This window comes from Neovison vison, chromosome 3 (assembly GCF_020171115.1).
Source record: "Neovison vison isolate M4711 chromosome 3, ASM_NN_V1, whole genome shotgun sequence".
NCBI classification, from domain to species: domain Eukaryota; kingdom Metazoa; phylum Chordata; class Mammalia; order Carnivora; family Mustelidae; genus Neogale; species Neogale vison.
This window is the reverse complement of record NC_058093.1, coordinates 52,185,939-52,208,039: the sequence shown is the minus strand read 5'-3', so window position 1 is coordinate 52,208,039 and position 22,101 is coordinate 52,185,939. Positions and strand designations below refer to the sequence as shown.

Genomic DNA, 22,101 nt, shown 5'->3' with positions numbered 1-22,101 from the left:
GCTTTTATCTAGCTCATCTTGATAGCAATACAAGTTTTACCAACAAAACAAATAGATCAAAATACATATGTGAAATTTTCCCCTTTTATTTATACTCATCTTCGAATCAGTCGATAACCTGTCTCATCAACAAAGAAGGGAACAACAAACCCACCCTATATTTGGATAGGCCTCTGGGATGAAGGGCAAAGGGCCAGAGCCTGAATGAACGTTCCAATGTTATTTCTCATTTCCACATGATGGTTTGGGACCATAAATTCCATCACAGGGCAGACAACTAAACAATAAATCAAAGATACTAGCACTTCAGCCTTGCAGATTATGCAGTGAGCAATTTAAAAGGAGATTTTTAAAAATAAAACAGTGGGCACAAGTTTCCAACATTCCAAAAATCACTCAGAATAAAAGCACAGCCCTGAAAATAAAATTTACAACCAACAAAAAGCATGATATAAGTAATGCAAACTTCCAAAGCTTTACTATTGGAGTATCCTGCTTATAATTCTTCTAAAATGTGAGATAATTACTGCTTGTATATCAATATCAATATGACTGACCCATCTAACCAACAATTTTAAGTGACTTTCAATAAGACCATGATATGACTTTAAAGTTTAATTATTTAATATGGTTGAAAAAGATGAAAATCATAAATTTATAGTATTCACGGAACTTAAAAGCAGAAAAACCTAAGGTCAAAAAGTGAAACCTGCACAAAATGTGATCCACTTCCCTCGCATAGATGGAATTCTAAAGCCACATATTATGGAAATCCTGTATTAAAAATTACTAAATTTGTCATCCCACTCTTTCTAACTTTAATGCACTCTTTAGTGATTAAATATTTTCCTAACACTAAAGCAATAAAATAATATGCAAAATGCTGATATTACTGATCAAACATCTACCTGGTATTTTGCTTATTAGTGTAAAAATTTCTTCTCTTTGCAATCAAGGATACATATTTGAAAGACATCTATGCTCAAAGTATTCTCACCAATGAAAAGGTTTTAATACCTGTTACTAACATTAGTCCCATGGATGATCAGATGATCGGAGCTAATTGAGAGACAGCAGGTCATGAATGGCAATGAAACCACCAAAGCTTAAGTACCCATCTATGGACTCAGAGATATTAGCTGCAAATAAAAACACTGAGTGGTTGGTCAATCTATAATAAATAGTAAGACAGGCTTACCCTAAATTATTTTGAGTTCCATGTTCTGTCAGGAACTAAACTCTGTCTTTCAATGTGTTATATTTAACTCCATTTTATGACGTCAGGTCCACAATAAACAGGTTAGTATTTCAGGGAAATTGACCCTTTATTTGGATATTCCATAGTAAACTAGTAACCCTGAGGAATAATCCTATGGAAAAAAATAAAAAACTACAAAACAAGACTTTTTATTCAACACAACTTAAAAATATCAAAATATCAGTAATGAAATAACTGAAAATATTTCTAAGTTGCCTCTAAGCTCCTTGAGAGCAATAACAGTGCCCAATTATTACTAACTTATATATAAACCTTCACGGCTTCCAAATGAATATGCAGTTGATGTTTATTTGTATATCTGACTCAGCACTAAGTTTAGAAGAGTAAACATAATACATGTTTAAATCAAAATGAGTTGAAAATTGTTTAAACTTTTCTTACCACATAAGCAAATCAAGAGTTCATTTACAGATTTTAAACAAGTTATCAATACGTGAATTTTTAAATTATTAAATATGTAAATGAACTTGAAAAACAAAAAATTTCCAATACAGATATGTAAATGTTTATAACTAATCTATTTAAAAGTTGATAAACAACTTCTGTATATGCAAATAGCTCAATGTGTCTATACTAAAGGGTATCCATGACAATATTCTTTATCATATTCAGAAATGTATGAGCTCATTCTACTAAACATTTCAACTTTCTTAGATGATCTTAGATAATTTATAGTGCTATTAAAACACAGCAACAGATGTTTTGTTGAAAATATGAGTTAAATAATACAAGTTTTCCTTATTCTCAGTAATTAAAGTATAATCATGGATATACAGTGGGCTTACATACATCTTTTGAAAAGCAAGAAAAAGCACCACCACAAAAATGTTTGCATTTCTGTGGTTTGCAGAAATGTTGCATTTCTGTGGTGTGCATTTCTCTATCTTCCAATATGTTAGTAGAATTTGATCATATTAATACTGGCTTCTATAGTGAATTTGAATTTGCAAGAAATCATTTGTTAATTTTACTATAAAAAGAGTATTTTAAATTTTACTATTAATATCTTAAATAATACTAATATTTAATCTGTTTTATTTAGTGAATTTATAGCTACTTTTTAAATTTTTATGCCATGTATTCAGTGTAAACTGGGTATTTAATTTACAGCAAATATCTACTGTTGTTAAATATAGGAACTTAATATAATAGTACACTTAGGTGTTTGAATTATCTACATTTTTTTTCAAGATTTTATTTATTTATTTGACAGAGAGAGACACAGCGAGAGGAGGAATACAAGCAGAAGGAGTGTGAGAGGCGGAAGCAGACCTCCTGTGGTGCAGGGAGCCTGATGATGAAGGCCCCAGCCAAAGGCAGACACTTAATGACTGAGCCACCCAGGCACCCCTGAATTATCTACATTTTTTGTGGTATGTTTATAAATTGACTTTTCATAGTTGCTAAAACTTTAAAATATATTAGTCATATATATAGCACCTTCTGAATTTCTCAAAATTACTTCCCAGAGAAAATCTTGGACTAACCTTTCCTAAGGAAATAAATGCTTCCCTAGACTCTACCGTATATGATTTCACAGTACATTTTTTCTCAAAGCAGACATATTTAAGGTTTTAAGGTTTTAATGATAGAAGAAAACTGAGCATTAGGGAAAGACATAAGTTATGCAAGAAAAAAATCATAAAAATTAGTTTACTTCTATTGGCCTCGATGAAAATATTTAATTTGCCTAATAGGTCTGAATAATGAGGCAGCACTTATTGCTGCCATGCCTTTTCTGTTTTATTCCACCTTTTCTTCTAAAATAAGGGGCTGTGGAAGGAAACATGAGTACCATAATGTTTTCCCAGAGTAAATGATAACCCAAGACAATATATTATAAATGCACTTTGTCTTTTTTAGTAGAGCTATAGGAGGAGCTATCCACAGTTCTGAACCACCTACCACTATTGCTAGGGATATAGTTGTGTGGTCCTAGAAGCCCAGAAACAAGCTACACAAGCAGACCATTCAGTGTTCAGGGTGAATCCAACTTTATCCATACATGTATTTTGCAATGAGTTATATATAAAATGAATAACTGAATACTAAGTTATCTGGTCCTACTCCACTTTAGTTCCAGATACACGTCCACAGACTAATGTATGTTGCAACATGCATTCTAAGTAGCAATAAACATTCCTGACATTCATGGTTATTTTATTTTCATCGAAGTGCAATTTGTGCCTAGAATTCTGGCCTTAGAAATTAAACTGAACAAGTATATATTATCCTAGCACACTAATTTTAGACATGCATATGAGATAGTAAGATACACTGAACTATGTTAATTACCACTTCATTTCATGTTCTTTCAGTTTGTGATATTCAAATATTTAAGTAAACACAATGGTTGATATTTTAGTTATTTAGATGAACTCACAGACTGAAAGCATAGCATAAAAATAGAGCAATGCTAATTCACTCATTTATCAAATTCCAGAACAAAATAATCAGGTAGTATTATGTTTCTAAAAAGTTCAGCCTCCCAGAACAGAGTAACAATTATCAAATTATTATTTCATTTATGTGATTTTACTTTCCGTTATTTCAAACACATTGCTGAAGCCATTAGCCTTCCACATTGTTTATTTCTTTGTCATTTAGTCCAGTCCTATCCCTGTCCAATCTATGTCCCCATTTAGTCCAATCCTGTCCCCATTGTGGATCAGCACATTAATCCACTGCAGCCCAATAACATCAGTAATGTAATCACTTACTTACAAGACAATGGAAATGGAAGCCTAAACACTAAATAATCTCTAAAGGTTAACGTGGCCAGGAATGGCAGAAAGGAGAATTAAATGTAGGTCAACACCTTCCCCTTAAGCACTGCACAGTATCTCTGTTTAATGCATTATATAATAATTATTTGCTTATAGGTCTAGTTTATAATTCCCTCAATAGCATGAACTGTACCAAATTCCTTCTCTTCTTGTAACATAGCCCAAAAAGGCTTCAATAGTACTTCTTCATTTGAAAAGGGACACCCTGTCTGAGGGCAAAATGCTCTGTACACTCCCCCACCACAGGCTCCCCTCTGACTTGGACCTTGGGACAATTCTACCCTTTCTCTTCTGAGTCTTGCCCTTGTCCTCCAGTACAGCCTCACTGTTCCCAAGCTATCTCATTTGGGTTGATTTTCTGGATTCCTGGCCCCTCCTTCTAGTTCCCTATTTGGGTTTCTTCTAGGCTTCTCCACCCCAACCTTTCTACTCAGCCAAGGGTTAGCTCCTTCTCACATTCTCTGGCCTACTGCAATTCAGCCCCAGCTAAGAGCTTACTGGAATGAATTCTACACTATTACCAACATTATGAAAGAATTTTTCTGCCCCTCTCCCAGCAAGGCTTCAATTTTTATGCAAGTTATTTGATGATTTGTTCTGGCTGACTATCCTGGAGAAGGTTTTGCTGAGTGAAACTCCAAGGGTGGTTTTGTTAAAGCTGCCCTGTTTCTCTTTGCTCCATTTCCCAAAGGTCAGTAGAACCTATGACCCCAGAGATTTGAAAGTCACCACAAGTGAATTTAGTCAGAACTCTGGGCACCCACCCCAAATGGAAGTCAATTTGCTAGCTTCAGTTGTTTTCCTCTTCTTAAAAAGCACTTGGGCTTTAGGCTAATAGCCAATTTTGTGTTTCAGTCTGCCTATCAAATGTTGAGACAATAGCTATCATCATTTGTACACCAATTTTCTAAAATCTTAGTCTGGACTAGCTCGAAGTTGCAGAAGAAAGCTTTTAGTTCTGCTTTGTAAGCTATATGACTAGGGAACTCCACATTACATTATTCACTTAGATTTGTGTCTAGCACAGCTCCAGGATATTTATCATTCCATATTCTCTAACTACTCTTTTGTTTTATTTTCCACAGTAACAGAACACTACTATATGTAATGAATGTCATGTCAGACTCCAAAACATATTTTTAAATATGATTAAGTGAGCCTAATTCCCTTATAACAAGGAACTCTAAAATTTATCATCCTCCAGTGACTCATTTTCATTTCTGCATTAAGCGTGGAAAGAGTTTATTCTAAGAAACTGGAAGTGCATATTAGTTACTCATTTATTTATTTATTACAAGTAAGCCTTATTCAATAGAGATTTAGGATTCTAACATTGGCAATCCATATAATTAAGTGTGGAACGTCTCTAAACACAAATTATGATACAAGAACACATGGTTGGTAAATAGATTTTCTCTCTTGCTTTTCTGTGACAATGCCACCTTTTTACATTTTTTTCTCTTCTCCATCTTTTTGTAAAAGATAGCTGATTTATGCAGAATGCCACCTACACCATTTACTAATTGTGATATTGAACAAGTTATTGAACCTCTGTGTGCCTTTATATATGTAATATATATGGGGTATATGATTGTGTGTTTATGTATTCATTAGAAGCCTTCAGTAAATGTTAGTTATTATGCTATCAATAGTATGGTTCTCTGAGATCTAGACAGATCAAACTCTGAAGTTTTGCTTCATTTCTATAACCATATTTTGATATATTGTGGATCTTTTTGTTTTGTTTCATCTCTGCAGGTTAGTGTATAAGAAAGCAACTGATTTCTGTACATTGACTTTGTATCCAGCCACGTTACTGAATTGTTGTATGAGTTCTAGCAGTTTGGGGGTGGAGTCTTTTGGGTTTTCCATATAAAGTATCATGTCATCTGTGAAGAGACAGAGTTTGACTTCTTCATTGCCAATTTGGATACCTTTTATTTCTCTTTGTTGTCTAATTGCTGTTGCTAGCACTTCTAATACTATGTTGAACCAAGAGTGGTGAGAGAGGGCATCCTTGTTGTGTTCCTGATCTCAACGGGAAGGCTGAGAGCTTTTTCCCATTGAGGATGATATTTGCTATGGGTCTTTCATAGACAGATTTGATGAGGTTCGGGAATGTTCCCTCTATCCCTATACTTTGAAGCATTTTAATCAGGAATGGATGCTGGATTTTGTCAAATGCTTTTTCTGCATCAATTGAGAGGACCATGTGGTTCTTCTCTCTTCTCTTACTGATTTGTTCTATCACACTGATTGATTTACAAATGTTGAACCATCCTTATAACCCAGGGATGAATCCCACCTGGTCATGGTGGATAATCTTTTTAATGTGTTGTTGGATCCTCTTTGCTAGGATCTTGTTGAGAATCTTAGCATCCAAATTTTTCGGTGATATTGGTCTGAAATTCTCCTTTTTGGTATGGTTTTTGCCTGGTTTGGGGATCCGAGTAATGCTGCCTTCATAAAGAGAGTCTGGAAGTTTTCCTTCTGCTTCTATTTTTTGAAACAGCTTCAGGAGAATAGGTGTTATCTCTTCTTTGAAAGTTTGGTAGCATTCCCCAGGGAATTCGTCAGGTCCTGGGCTCTTGTTTTTTGGGAGTTTTTTGATCACTGCTTCAATCTTGTTACTAGATATCGGTCTATTCAGGTTGTCAATTTCTTCCTAGTTCAATTTTGGGAGTTTATAGTTTTCCAGGAATGCATCCATTTCATCTAGGCTGCTTAACTTACTGGCATATAACTGTTGATAATAACTTCTGATGATTGTTTCTACTTCCTTGGTGTTAGTTGTGATTTCTTCCTTTTCATTCATAATTTTATTAATTTGAGCTTTCTCTCTTCTCTTTTGGATTAGTGTGGCCAATGGTTTATCAATCTTATTGAATCTTTCAAATAACCAGCTTCTAGTTTCATTGATATGTTCTACTGTATCTCTAGTTTCTACCTCATTGATCTCTGCTCTAATCTTGATTATTTCCTTTCTTATATGTGGAGTTGGTTTAATTTGCTGTTGATTCTCCAGATCTTTAAGGTGTAGAGATAGCTGGTGTATTCTGGATTTTTCAGTATTTTTGAGAGAGGCTTGGATGGCTATGTATTTCCCCCTTAGGACCGCCTTTGCTGTATCCCATAGGTTTTGGACCAAAGTGTCTTCATTCTCATTGGTTTCCATGAAATGTTTAAGTTCTTCTTTGATCTCCTGGTTGATCCAAGCATTCTTAAGCAAGGTGGTGTTTAGCTTCCAGGTGTTTGAGTTCCTTCCAAACTTTTCCTTGTGAATGAGCTCCAGTTTCAAAGCATTGTGATCTGAGAATATGCAGGGAATAATCTCAGTCTTTTAGTATCGGTTGAGTCCTGATTTGTGTCCCAGTATGGGGTCTATTCTGGAAAAGGTTCCTCGTGCACTTGAGAAGAATGAGTATTCTGTTGTTTTAGGGTGGAATGTTCTCTATATATCCATGAGGTCCATCTGGTCCAATGTGTCATTCAATGCTCTTGTTTCTTTACTGATTGTCTGCTTCGATGATCTGTCTATTACTGAGAGAGGCATGTTAATATCTCCTACTAGTAATGTATTCATATCAATATGACTCTTTATCATGATTAATAGTTTTCTTATGTAATTGGCTGCTCCCATATTGGGGGCATAGATATTTACAATTGTTAGATCATCTTGGTGGATAGTCCCTTTAAGAATTATGGAGTGTCCTTCTGTATCTCTGACTACAGTCTTTAGTTTAAAATCTAATTTATCTGATAGGAAAATCACTACCCCGGCCTTCTTTAGAGGCCCATTGGCATGAAAGATGCTTCTCCATCCCTTCACTTTCAGTCTGGGTGTATCCTTAGGTTCGAAATGGGTCTCTTGTAGACAACATATGGATGGGTCCTGTCGTTTTATCCAATCCGCAAACCTATGTCGCTTTATGGGTGCATTTAGGCCATTCACATTGAGATTGATCAATTCACATTGATTATTGATAGATACGTTTTCATTGACGTCGTGTTAGCTTTGAAGTCTTTCTTTCTGTAGATTGTCTCTATATTTCTGTTCAATGGTATTCTTAGGATTTTTCTCTTTTTATAGAACCCCCCTTGGGGCGCCTGGGTGGCTCAGTGGGTTAAAGCCTCTGCCTTCGGCTCAGGTCATGATCCCAGGGTCCTGGGATCGAGCCCCGCATCGGGCTCTCTGCTCAGCAGGGAGCCTGCTTCCTCCTCTCCCTCTGCCTGCTTCTCTACCTACTTGTGATCTCTGTCTGTCAAATAAATAAATAAAATCTTTAAAAAAAAAAAAAAAGAACCCCCCTTAATATTTCCTGCAGTGTCGACTTGGTGGTCGCTTACTCTTTTAAGCCTTGCCGGTCTTGGAAACTCTTTCTCTCTCCATCCATTCTGAATGTCAGTCTTGCTGGATAAAGTATTCTTGGCTGCATGTTCTTCTCATTTAGTGCCTTGAATATATCTTGCCAGCCCTTTCTGGCTTGCCAGGTTTCTGTGTACAGGTCTGATGTTATTCTGATGGGCTTTCCTCTGTACGTAAGGAGCTTCTGCAGGTTAATATAATCCTTCTTAGATCTACAAATACCACTGTCTCTGACAAGTTTATTTACCTCTAGAATTTTCTTTGTCCAAACTGTGTCCAAAAGGTGTTCTGATATCATATCAATATGCCTTAAAATATCACTTCAATCAATATCTTTCACTCCTTAACACTTCTCACTAAATTCTTAAGATGTATGAAGGCAGGAAAAGGGATGCACATCTTTTTATTGCTGCAGTAGTTTGTAATGTGAATAAATATGAAAAAATCCTTAACAAATAGTTCTCTGTCATATTCACTCTTCTTCTAAAACTGCCCTGGACTTTGCCACACTCATATACATTTCCTTCCACAATCTACCTTGCCAGAAATATTTTTCACATCTTTACAGATACTCCAACTCCACCCATCCATTAGTTTCAAAGAGAAGGGAGTACTCTTCACCTTCATGCAACCACCCCAAATGGTTAAAATTAAATGGGCTGACTTTTATCATCATAACTGGGCCATATATATTTAAAAACTGATACCTTAGAGGAAGGCATATAAATAATCAGGCAAACACTAAGCCTTCTCCACTCTATTTCATCCCTTGGCCCTAAAGGATGTGTCCTTTTAAGCACAGAGGAATGTTAATTTGAGATTCAGGTTTCTACTTAGGGCTTGAAATATATGATGCAGACCTATCACTGTATTCGGATTCTGAATACTGAGGCTAAATAATAGAGTTTTCAACAGAACCAAATATGCCATCATAAAGTATTACTTCACCTTGTTTTAAATCATTATGCATTAATTCCTTAGAAAACTCCCAGCAAACTTTCAATAGGAGAGGATTCAGGCGTCCCAAATGCCCGGCCTAAGATGTTTTAAGAATAACAACTAATTGTCACTCCATAACTGCACTTCTATCTATCATTGCAAGCATGTGGCATGGCCATGATTCCCAAATTTGACATAAATTACCTCATTTTCAAAATTTCAATTTAAATACAACATGATGACTCTCTTGAGAACAGGGAAATCATCCCTCTTTTACTACCATCTCTAGCAATTACTCTTTTTTTACTCACTATTATTTCCAACTTATTAATAAATCATACTTATCTTTTAACTAGTCACCTGAGTTCAGTAAGAAAGTTAATACATAAATAATTCAGCAACTTTTTATAGCCTTTACTAATATCAGCACTTTAGGCTCTTGCCATTTTCTCAAATTTTTAAATTTTCTTCTAGTATAGAATGGACACATGTTACTCAGGAGGGCCACTATTATCCTTGTTTCCCACAAACTCATGATGTCAGCTGATGTGGACATCACTCTGCCAGGGCTTTATTCCAGTACCACCCATATTTTAAATTCCTGGTTCATGGTGCTCCTTCCCATCACACTGATAAGGAGCTTAATGCTGACTTCATGGATATCTGTAAGGCCCTTAATATTACAACTCTTTTTATTTTACAATCCTTTCTATTTAATTTTGTTGCAAACATAGGTTTGTCAGTGAAACAAATGAATGATTCCATAATATCCTTCTCTGCAAAGAGCATATCTTCATTGCCTTTATGTCAAGTATCCTGAAGCTCAGAGTGAGCTCCATTCCATCTAATTAAGGGGCAAAATCTATTCCTATGATTGTCTATGAGATCTCTTTTCAGCACAGGAGTAAAATTCTTCCAAAAATAGTCTGCAGAATATAATCCCTGTGTCCTGCTCTGGCATAAGCTAACATGCCCAAATCCTTATAATAAGCATATGAATAGGCTCAATCCTGGGACCATTTAAACTTGTGTATATGCATTTGGTATCTCCAATTAAAGTGCAAGGTCTTTTAGCTTCAGGGTTAGATCTAATAATATTTGCCCCCTTTAGTGCATAGACAGATACCTTTTTCTTACTAAGTATTTGTTTTATTTCCAAGGTAGAGGCAGCGAAGTTCCCATTCCCTGATACTAGACTAATTTTCAACCACTTACCTAACAACTCCACTGAGATGGATTATGAGCCTCTCAAATCTAATAGCTAACACCAAACCCTGGTTTCATAAGAACCCCCTTTCTTTCTATTCCCAAACAATTCCTCTCCCCATTACCTTGTCCAATTTTTAAGTAAATGACCTCAGCATTTATGTGCTGCTTAGGCCAGAGTTCTGGACCTCATCATGATTCTTCCCAATCCTTCATCTTTTAGAGCCAATATATTATCAAGACATGTTCATTCAATGGATAAATGTATTTCAACTCCATGCATTTCTCCCCATCTCCATTTCCTCCTCCTAAGCTCAAACCCTCTTCCCTTCCGCCCTTGGACTACTGCACTAGACTAGTGAGGTTTTTTGTGGGTTTTGAGGGGTTTTTTGTAATTTTATTTTTTTTCAGTGTTCCAAGATTCATTGTTTATGCACCACACTCCATGCAGTGCTCCATGCAATATGTGCCCTCCTTAATACCCACCACCAGGCTCACCCTCCAAAACCCTCAGTTAGCACTAGACTAGTTATTGGTCCTCATGCTTCTCCTCTTTCCCTCCAAACTACTTGCCCAACAATATCCACAATGAGATTTTTTTTTTCAGTGTAAATCTAATTGTGTTATTTCCCTCTCAAGCCCCTCCTCTATTTGTTGTTGATCATTTTCATTGGCTTCCACTCTACTTCAGAAAAAAATCCAAAGTTTCTCTAAGAGCTAGCCTGTATAGCTGCCTCTTGACTAATTTTCTATAGAAGTCTCTTATAAATTCTGCCCTTCACCTATATGGCTAACCCAATTTGGCCTTAATTCCTTGAACATCCTGAGCTCCTTAGAAACTTCCACAATTAGAGGGTATTTTACTTTTCAAAATACTAATACAGAACATTGAGTCTTCCACTCTGACATGGAAATCTTGTCACAAGTGATTGAGATAAACTTGAAATAAAAGGTTTTAGAAGTGGAAAGGTTAAAAATAAATGCCAAGCTATAATTTTAAGTGTCCATAAGTTTAAATTGGAATGTCAAGAGTGTATCTCCCTGTTAGTGACTTTCAAATGTGTGATTACCAGATCCTAGTTAATGTTTGCTATATAATCAAATATACTGCTGTAGTCCTAGTACTTACTTTTCCTTTTTTTCTTTTTAAAGTAAGCTGTCTGCTCAGCATAGGGCTTGAATTCACAACACTATGATCTAGTGTCCCATGCTCTACCAACTGAGCCAGGAAGGAACCCTCTAATTCTCGTTGATTACTATAAATTACAAGTAATTAAAACTAGGACATTTCATTTGGAAAATTAATGATATTTCCCTTTTGTTTTAATAAGTAATATACAATCGCTTCTCAGCCTTTTGGCTAAGATCAAGTGTAATAAGTAATATACATTTTTGAGTACTGCATGTCTTTCCTCTAATTTGGAGGTGCAAATTCAAAAGAAAATACTGTAATCTAAGTGATACTCTTCCAGAATAAACAAACCTCCATATTAATGCATATAGCTTTTGACATTTGGAAGCCAACTATTTACTATAAAAAGCAAATACAAGGTAATGATACAGAAAAGAGGCAAAGTCATAGAGACATAGTTGTCTTTTTTTATTGCTACCATCAAATTATAGGAGAAAGTCAGCTCTTAGGGGCTCCTGATCAGGGTCTCAGTAACTTATCAGTTGAAATGCTATCTAGCAATTTCACATTATTTTTACATAATTCTTGATAATCTGGCCAAGGGCCAGTTTTAGAACTCCCATGAAAGTACAAAAGTGCTCTGACCTGGACAACTGTGCTAAGATCACATAACAACTTATACTAAGGAAACTAGATATAGCCAAAGATTTCCAATAAAAATGCAGCACTGCAAACCACCACCAAATTCAGCTTCCTGAATAGCATTTTAATAAATAATGAAACAAGGAAATGCATCAGGCAAAACAGGCCTAGAAGTCTTCTGGAGACATTTGGTCAGAACATGTTTTCACGTATTGTCAAGTAGTTGTTAGGGTAAATTCTTCATATTCTACAGTTTGCTAAGATAGGTGAGAAGGCAGGCCATTAATGTGTCAAGCTGATATAGTCCATAAAAACTGCTAAAATGACACCTGCAAAAGTTAATAGTTTTTTCCTAGAACTTGTTTATCATTTTGTATATTGACCTTCAATATTAAGTAACTACAATGCAAGCTACTGGGTTTGGTGCTGAAAATACAACAAATAAAATGAAAACCCACTCCTCCAGGAACTCCCAAAGAAAAATTCATGAATAAATCTTTTAATGTAAAAATCTATGTAGAAGAGGAATAGCAAGAAACAGGAAAGGAATTCTTCGTACAACTAAACTACCAATTGAGAAGGTACACCGTATGGATGAAGGTGAGAAAACGGGCCCAGGCAGGATGCTGTCAAGAGGACTTCAAAAGAAACTGCCCTCTGAACTTATTTTGTAAGGAAGAGAAGTTAAGAAGGAAGTAAAAGTCTTTTTTCCTGGGAAAGTGATGCTCTTAGCTGAAAACTAGAAATAATGAGCATATTTAATTACCTAAGAAATGGCATTTTTAATAAGTCACAAAGACTAAGTTATAATAAAAATAACAGCTAGTACCTGCTGAGAGCTTACTATTTACTGTTAAGGGCTATACACAGATAATTGAATTTAATCCTATGAGGCACACATAATTATTTTTCCATTTTGCAGATGAAAGTTCAAACATCAAAAGCAGGATTTGATCTTGAATAGCCAACTGAAAAATTATGCATATTTTATTATAGAAAGTCCTTACAGAAGTGGACAACAGAACTGGGTAGAATTAACAGTAGATTCAATACTGCAGAATATAACAGCAGTTACCTTAACAGTGATGCACACTAACAAAAATAAAACAAAGGGGGGAAAAAAACCCTAAAAATGTGAACAGAAGCATTAGTGATATGTTAGACAGTAAACTATAGTTACAAAAACCAGATCAGTGTTTCCAGGGGCTGAGGGAAAAGGATCATGTTGGTGATTATACAGCTGTATGTATTTGTCAAAAATCATCATGTACCTTTAAAACTGGTGAATGTACCTGTTTATAAATTATATTTCAATAAAGCTGATTAAAGAAAAAAATGAATGGCAAGAAACTCACCATTTGGCTGAAAAAAACATGCATGTTTCATGAAAATAAAGGTTTGAATTTATTCAATTCAAATAAAATGTATTATTAAAGGTAAAAATAATATTAAAGAATTAGTAATATTAATGGTAATATTAATAATAGTACTAATATTATTTGGGTAACATTAAAGGTAACTTTCTCTAAATTTCACTTTTTGGCTCTATGTGAATATTAATTTCTCTAGGTGCTATTAGTATATCCAAGTCTTCTAGAGCTATAATAATATCCTTTATTACACTAGCCTCCCAAATACACTTCCAAGTATCTAGGTGAAACTGCACACACAGTGGTTGTGTTCCACATCAGAACTATCACTGATGATCCAAATGGTCAATTACAAAAACAATTTGAGGTTTTCATAAACTGACCTCCATTTCTTCTCCTTCCAAATTTCACAAAAATCCTACAACATGAGAACTCAAATGAAAGCATTACACTATTATTGTAATCATCTCTGACCACAATACAGTTATTTCCTTAAACTCTGAAAGCTGTAGCTCCTAAAATAAAAATCAGCATTCAATGGATTTCCTTTAAGAAGCATTGTATTGTAAAAAATAAAACTTTAAAATTAAAGATGACAGATATAATCAAATATGAAAGATATTTCCTTAAGCTAACCAATAAAATTTATTGTAGTTTTGTGATACCATAAAATATTACCTGTTTTATCCTCACATTATCTTTCCTTTCCTTTAGAAGAAGCTCAACATTTTCTCTAAAGGGAACAAGGTAAGTGACACACCTTTCTGGAAACTGCCACTATGTCACACTACAAAGGGCACAGAATGAAATATGTTCATTTAGACTATATACACTGCCACATGTTATATGCATGTTAAAAATTAAAATAGAATGCCAAAGACATAAAGGGTTGCAGTGGAATAAATGATACTCAAATTCTTTCTTTATGCAAATAAAATCTCATTTTAGTTTGTCATATTTAGAAATCAGTTTGAGAGAATGAAGCCTAAATCTTTCATTACTATGAACATAAATCATCCATTGGACGCGTCAGTGTTTGGTCACAGACCAACTTTATCAAATAAGCTTAACCAGCCCAAAAAATAAATGGAGAGAAGAGGAAGAAGAGAATTCAATTATATTATTTTTCGTGGTTTTTTAAAGAATTTTATTTATTTATTTGACAGATGGAGAGAGGTCACAAATAGGCAGAGAGGCAGGCAGAGAGAGAGGGGGAAACAGGCTCCCCACTGAGCAGAGAGCCCGCTGCAGGCCTCGATCCTAGGACCCCGAGATCATGACCTGAGCCCAAAGCAGAGGCTTAACCCGCTGAGCCACCCAGGCACCCAAATTATATTATTTTATTTTATTTTTTTAAAGATTTTATTTATTTGACAGAGAGAAATCACAAGTAGGCAGAGAGGCAGGCAGAGAGAGAGAGGGGGGAAAGCAGGTTCCCTGCGGAGCAGAGAGCCCGACGCGGGGCTCGATCCCAGAACCCTGGGATCATGACCTGAGCCGAAGGCAGAGGCTTTAACCCACTGAGCCACCCAGGCGCCCCCAAATTATATTATTTTAAATGCACATTCTAAGTCATAGTTTCCAATAGGTACAGGGATTATAAATAAATACCTGTATTGGCCTAGTTAACACTTACCTCAACTTTAATTTCTTAACAAGAAATTACTTGACGTTTAACAAGTATTGACTTGACACTAAACAAGAAATTAGATACTTTTTAGAAGAAAAGAAAAAAGAAAACTATTTTCTCATTTAAAATTATTTAATTTGGAGAAAACATTCCAATGCCATAAATAATTATTATTTTTAAACTACTATAATAACCTGCATCAGATTTATTTGGAAGTTCTACTCCAGCTCAGAACTGGTAAAGACTAAAGTAACACTTGTATTTATTAAAAATATATATATATATAGTAAGAATTGAAAAAGCTGTAGCAAATTTCACTACACACTGTTGATACCGAATTTCATTAGCTACATAACAAAGAAAAATTAGTTTATAAATAGAACTGCTTATACCAAGTTTGCTTTCATGTTTCTGACAAATTAACTTTATAAAATATATCGAATTTTCACTGAAATTATTTCCAGACAGACATAGTTTTCCTTTCAGTAAATTTCATCTTTTTTTCACCCCCTCTTCCAATGCTAACAAAATTCTCACCATCTAGTACCTGAAATATTCTCAGCACTCTGGTACAGAAAACATAAAACTTTTATTGAATATACACTTTTTTTTCCTCTAGGCAGATTAAAAACAATTGTCATCTGTTTTGTTTCGTGTTTTTTGTATGAAGTTATATTTATAAGATCATGTACAAATTATTTTGAAAAATGAAATGAAACATGTTTAAGATCATTCATCATATTTCTGAAAGTCAAGGTAGAAGTTATAGCTTCATCATGCCACTTGTTAAGGGAAATACAGAGTGAATCTTAGAACAGGCCCTATATTACCTGCTCAAGGTAGTAAAGCTTCTCACCCACAAAAGGAAGTAGCTATCTACATTGACAGATGCTATGCAGAAACTAATCTGTCCCTGTCTTCCACATACCAACTTGGTGACAGATGATGGCTACAACTTACAACAGAATTTGCAGTTATCACCAACCTATTTACAGACTTGTAAAGTGAAATGGCTCAGGATTTGTATCACAGTAGAAAATGCTTTGCATACATTTATAACCTCCACATTCTGAAATCCATTTAATCCTTCCACTGAAAACAGATCAATATTTAAATAAATTTAGCAGTATTTACTTACTAGGATGAGCCAAGTACGTTTTAATCCTTGCAAATGGATCATAAAGTTTAATTCCACAGTATAACTTCTCTCGGAGCCTGGCACTTTGATTCTTAACGTTTCACTGGCCTAAAATGATCAGTGTTGGAACTGTGTTTGTTCCTGTGAATTGTGGTGAAATATGAGAGAAAAAAATGTTAATTTCTCTCAGCACACATTTGTTACAGTTGAGTGTCAGTCTGAAAGAGCTCAGAAAGCTGGAATTACACCTTTTCAGTTCCTGTAGTACAGGGGCATTCTGCATGTGGTAATTATTTGTCCTTCACAGCAAGAAAAAGGGCAACACCACTTCCTAATCCAGAAAATGACATTACAGTAACAGACATGATAAAATATATAGTAAAATAGTAACAAGACTACAGAGAAAGGGACCAGCAAGAGAAAATGTATCTCAGTCTATTCCATCTCAATCGGAGGAATATTGGAAATGGATCACTAGTCTGCGTTCCCAGCAACTGGTAAAAATCTGCAAGCTAAAAGGAGATAATCTGGTTCACCCAGTTGCTGATCTCAGGTAACAATGAAAAACTCACAATATAAAACCGTGGATTGAAGCACCTTTTGCCCTCTTATTTCTGAAAATTATTTTTCAAACATATCACAGAGATGAGAATAATTATGCATAAGAACTGAACAGTCCTTCCAACCCAATGTTAGGTGTAGAAGATAAGAGTAGTTGCCCTATGTGAACTCCGATTCCTAACTATTCTTTATTAATGTATCAGAGAATTACCATTCATAGATGTAGATATTTTTAATTTAAAAAGTGAATCCTTTTAAAAGTAAAATATAATTTGAAATTGCAGCTTATGTAGTAGAAAAAAGCAAAATTCCTTTCCATGAGAAGGAGGTTAAGGACCACCTCCTCAGTACACAGGATGCTCTGAGGCTCCTTCCTGGTATCTTAGGATTCTGAGAAACAAAGCTTGCAAACCCCTGCCTGCATCTAAATCCTTTGCAATTCTTCTGTTTTTTAAATTTTCAAGAAGGGTAAGATGACAAGTTTTTTAGGTTTATATGATTAGTGCAAAAGTAGTTCCTTTCATTTGCCTTAAAATGATAGTTTTTCAAATTTTAAAAGTTGCCTCATGGTTCTCTAAGTTTCAGAAACATGCCTACTCAACATTTTTACACGAATCTCCCAAGGGCGACTCAAAGGCAACATATCCAAGATTAAACTCATTTTATTAGCAAAGATCACTCTCATTTATGCCATAACTTAAGCACGAAACCTGGAATCATCTTAGTTACCTCCCTTTTCACTTATCCCCTAACAATCTGCAACTGTCTCTAAGCTAAGCCCACTACCCTTCTTAAAGCTTTCTTTCTCAGTCCCATCTATTCTTCTGATTCTCCATCTGTGTTGCCAGTAAACTGGTTCAAGCTACCATTATGTCATCTTCCAATCTACTGCAGTAACCTTCCAAAAGATCCTCCCTCCCACCCACTTTTCAGGTTTTCTAATCTATTTTTTCACATGGCAGTTAGTTATGACCTTTGGGCTTCCCTGTTTAAAATCCTTCAGTGGTGTCCCGCTGCTTTTAGAATTAAAAGCAACACTCTTAATATAGCCTAGAATGATTTGACCACACCATTAACTTCCTTGGTCTCTGTCCTCCAGCAATTATTAGCATTTTCTCTGTCCCTCAAATCTGGTAATTCTTCCTTGCCCCAGGGCCTTGGCACAGAAAGATCAGGCCACCATTTACATGCTGTCATATCATTTGGGACTGGGAACACCATAACTGTAAATCAACATGCAATTCTATTTTTGAAGTTTATGTTCCATATTGGCTGGACTCTCTGGCTCATGCTTATATCTCAGCACGTATAATGTCTTGTCCAGAACAGAGCTGAGTGAGTATCTCGGTTGAGTGAGTAAGTGATAATCTGGAATCTGGGTAAGGATGTGACTGACCTTTCATCTGATTTTCATAGACTTTTGACCAGATTTAAAACCAAATCCTTTTCAAGTCTCTTTTAAAGAAGCAGATAAGTTCTAATTTTAGATTCTGTAATTGCTCTTCTCAATTTTTTCAGCTTATTTATACTTTTAATGAGGTTGACAAATGTCTAGAATCACCTATATAAAATGTTGTATTTGTATGTAGGTAATTCTGTACAAACATACATGTATACAAAACAACATATGTTCTGTAAAAGTTTCCTTTAGAGAATGATCATGATTTGATTTGTATTTTCAAAGCTATTACTGACTAAAGAGCTCAACTCTTTAATTTCCTTTTGAGCATCCAGACACATCAAGACCTACTGAAATTGACAAGCATTACTGAAAGAGAGGATAACAGAAGAGGAATATGTATTCGGGTCACTAAGTTTTGGCAGAGACCATAATCTTAGATCCCTAACTCCATCTAACAACAGTGAATCTATTTTTAATTTATTCCTGGATATTTACTTGTAAGTGTCTCTGGTTCACTTATAGATATTGATCTGTTCAAAAGCAAGCAAGCCTTTACTGCTACATTAATTTTTAATCCTATGCCCCTCAACAACCTGGCAAACCACTTAAATAAGTGTGGCTAGCTGAATTACTGACAAGATTCATGAAAATATCCATATTTAAAGTTCAAAACTATTGGTTTGGGACAATGTATTAAAGGTAAATATAAATTAAATAATTCAATTTTAAGAAATTTTCTATGTGCTTCCTTTAGGTACACTGAAGTAACCTACATTTAAAATAATAATAATAATAATAGTAATAATATCAATGATGGTCATCTCAGTGTTCATTATATGCTAAAACTATGCAAAATTTTAAAACATAATGATAAGCCTATGAAGTAGGTATTGTTATTATATTATCATTACCCTCATTTAACAGATGAGAAACTGAAAACTTAGAAAGCTAAGATACCTGCTAAATTTCACACAAAGCAAGGAAGAAAAGAAGGAGTTCACACTCAGGCTGCCTCAGTGCAAGCAGAGATGATAATCCAGGCCATTCAGAAAAATGTAGAGAAGTTCTTCAGCTTTCCTTCCCTCTGTTACCATCTTAGAGTGAGAAGATGGAAAGTTTCTGACTCTGAGACCCAGCAATGCCAGCAATTAAATAATGGCTTAGGGAGCTTATAGACAATAATCTGTCTTCTTATCTCAGAGAAATTTAGTTTTTATTAAATTCAGTACTCCATTTGTAATATTCTGGGAAGCATGGATAGAATTACTAACAGAACATGTTGGAAGATCCATGAAATCCATTTACTTAGGGAATGGTTTAGGCATGAATAATATCCTCAAGGAAGAAGCTTGTACACAAATAATAACAATTAAAGGCAATATTTTTAAAATTATAATACCCCCCACATTTGAGACATCATATTTCTCTGGAGGATTCAGGGAAGAAATCAAGAGATAGAGGTATGAATGTGAAGAAAAAATAGAATCTCAAAAATTGGACCTACTTCTACATTTTTAAAGTGTACATGAATAACCTGGGAATCTCATTAATACAGAGATTCTGATTCCACTGATTGGGGTGGGTCGTAAAATTCTGCATCTTTCCACAATGCTCCAAGGTAATGCCAACGCCACTGGTGTAAGGGCCACATTTTGCAAAGCAAGATGAGTCTAGAAATAGCATGAGCAAATCTACAAGGCAAGAAAGAATCATCTGTGTTTTCACAGCCAACAGCACTCTTACCCTAGGGAAGCAACAGTTGGAAAGGAATATTTAAGTCCAATTATGAAGGACGTTCAATAACAGCTTACTACTCTGAGATTTTATTTCAAATACATTACTTGTTTCCAAGGCTTTCTCAAAGAAAAGCATCCCCTCAAATTGAAAGAGCATGTTTAAAAGAACTTAAATATAAAGACTTAATTTAATTAAGGCTACCATGCCCTCCATTCTTATAAGAATATGCCCTTAAAAATATCCTTGAGATGGAATTATTTCAAAATTTTATTCTAATTTAAATGTACTTTCAAATCTGTAATTTTTTGAAAGTCTAATTTCACACCACTTTCAATCGAGCATTGAATATTGCCAATGATATATTTTCATGTTATTCATTTTTTATCAAAAATGTTCTTAGAAATGTAAACATCAAATGTTCTGCAGCAATTAATTACTTAATTGTATGGAAATAATATATTGTTATACAACTTATTGTAAATGGCCCAATGCAGAAGACTGACAGAAAACTCTGTTTCTGCAATAAAAGCTAAAATGAATTCCTCTTGTTTTCCAAAACAAGCTTTTTCTCAAACATTTATTATTAGGTCCAACTGTTTTACTCACTCAGCTCACATGATTCCAACATAGCCTGTTCTTCACAGCAAAATTACTTTACTTATTTAACTAAAACAATACAAATACTCTTCTGATAAATACCTGATTAGCTTAGAGGAAAATTTAGTTTAGGTATGGGAGACATCCATGTTTTATGAGCCCTGAAACTTATTATTATTATTATTATTTGAAGGAATCTTGTTACAAAAAATACAAAATTGAAATTGGTTCCTGATCATATGGGACCCTAAAGCTTATGCTCCAATAGCTTCAAGGTAAGTGAGATTCCGTTTAGTAACTATAGAGTCCATATTCTTTACATGAGATAGTTGATTAACTGATTAATTATTAAGTACCTACTATGTTCCAAAATCATAGAATAGCCAAACTATTCTAGGTGCTGAGAATGAAATTTTGAATAAAATATAAAATTTTCATCATCATAGTTCTATAGGTAGGAGAAAAAATAGATAAGACAAGTCCAATTACATAATAAGATAAGGGCCATGAAATTAAAACTGTAGGGTAAGGACAAAGAGAATAGATTAGGAGTAGCTATTTCAGCTGAAATGGTCAGGAAAAGTGTACCAGAATCTGGTGTTTAAACTGAATCCTTTAATGAAAAGAAGCCAGTAGCCAGGCTGAGAGGGATATTTTATTTTATTATTTTACTTTATCTTATTTTTAATATTATTTTTCATTTCAGTTCTATCCAAGCAGAGTGAGGAGGTGATCAATAAATATTTATTGAAATGTTAAATGAATGCTCTGGGAGAAAGCATTTTGAGTAAAGCAGAAAATGCAAAGACCCTGAGATGAGTGTACAATCTGCAATGTGGAGGAATGGAATCAAGGCCTATGAGCAGAGAAAGGTAAGTTATGGAACAAATGATAGGAGATGAGGTTGGAGAGAGAGGCAGGGCTAGATCAATTACTTAAATCAATGGTTCTCTGGCCAGGTTGCATATTAAATCATCTGAGGAATTTTAGAAAGCACCAATGCCTGGGTTCCATCAGAGAGCAATTATATCAGCAGAGAGGGAGCAAAGTGGTGTTCAAACACAAGCATATGTTTTTCAGCCCTCCAGTGAATTTGATATCCATCCAGTGTCAACCAATGATCTACATACTTCAAAACATCCGGTAAAATTCAGGGTTTTAGTCTACTGTCACAGAATGCCATGACAGGGTTATAATCATAAGAAAACCAATAATGTCATGAAGATGTATATTGCCTTGAATATAAATTCAGAATAAATACATTGCCCAAATTCTCCATTTCCCTTACCTGATTTGTGCATTTATACACAAACAAA

General features: G+C 34.8%; 1 protein-coding gene and 1 pseudogene across 1 annotated transcript in view; one reads left to right on the top strand and one right to left on the bottom strand.

Annotated features, from left to right (window-relative positions):
* GALNT13 (polypeptide N-acetylgalactosaminyltransferase 13) overlaps window positions 1–22,101 on the bottom strand; it is a 551,077-nt gene that overhangs the window by 416,357 nt on the left and 112,619 nt on the right. The window lies entirely within an intron of this gene.
* On the top strand, window positions 11,917–12,045 carry LOC122903700 (annotated as a pseudogene).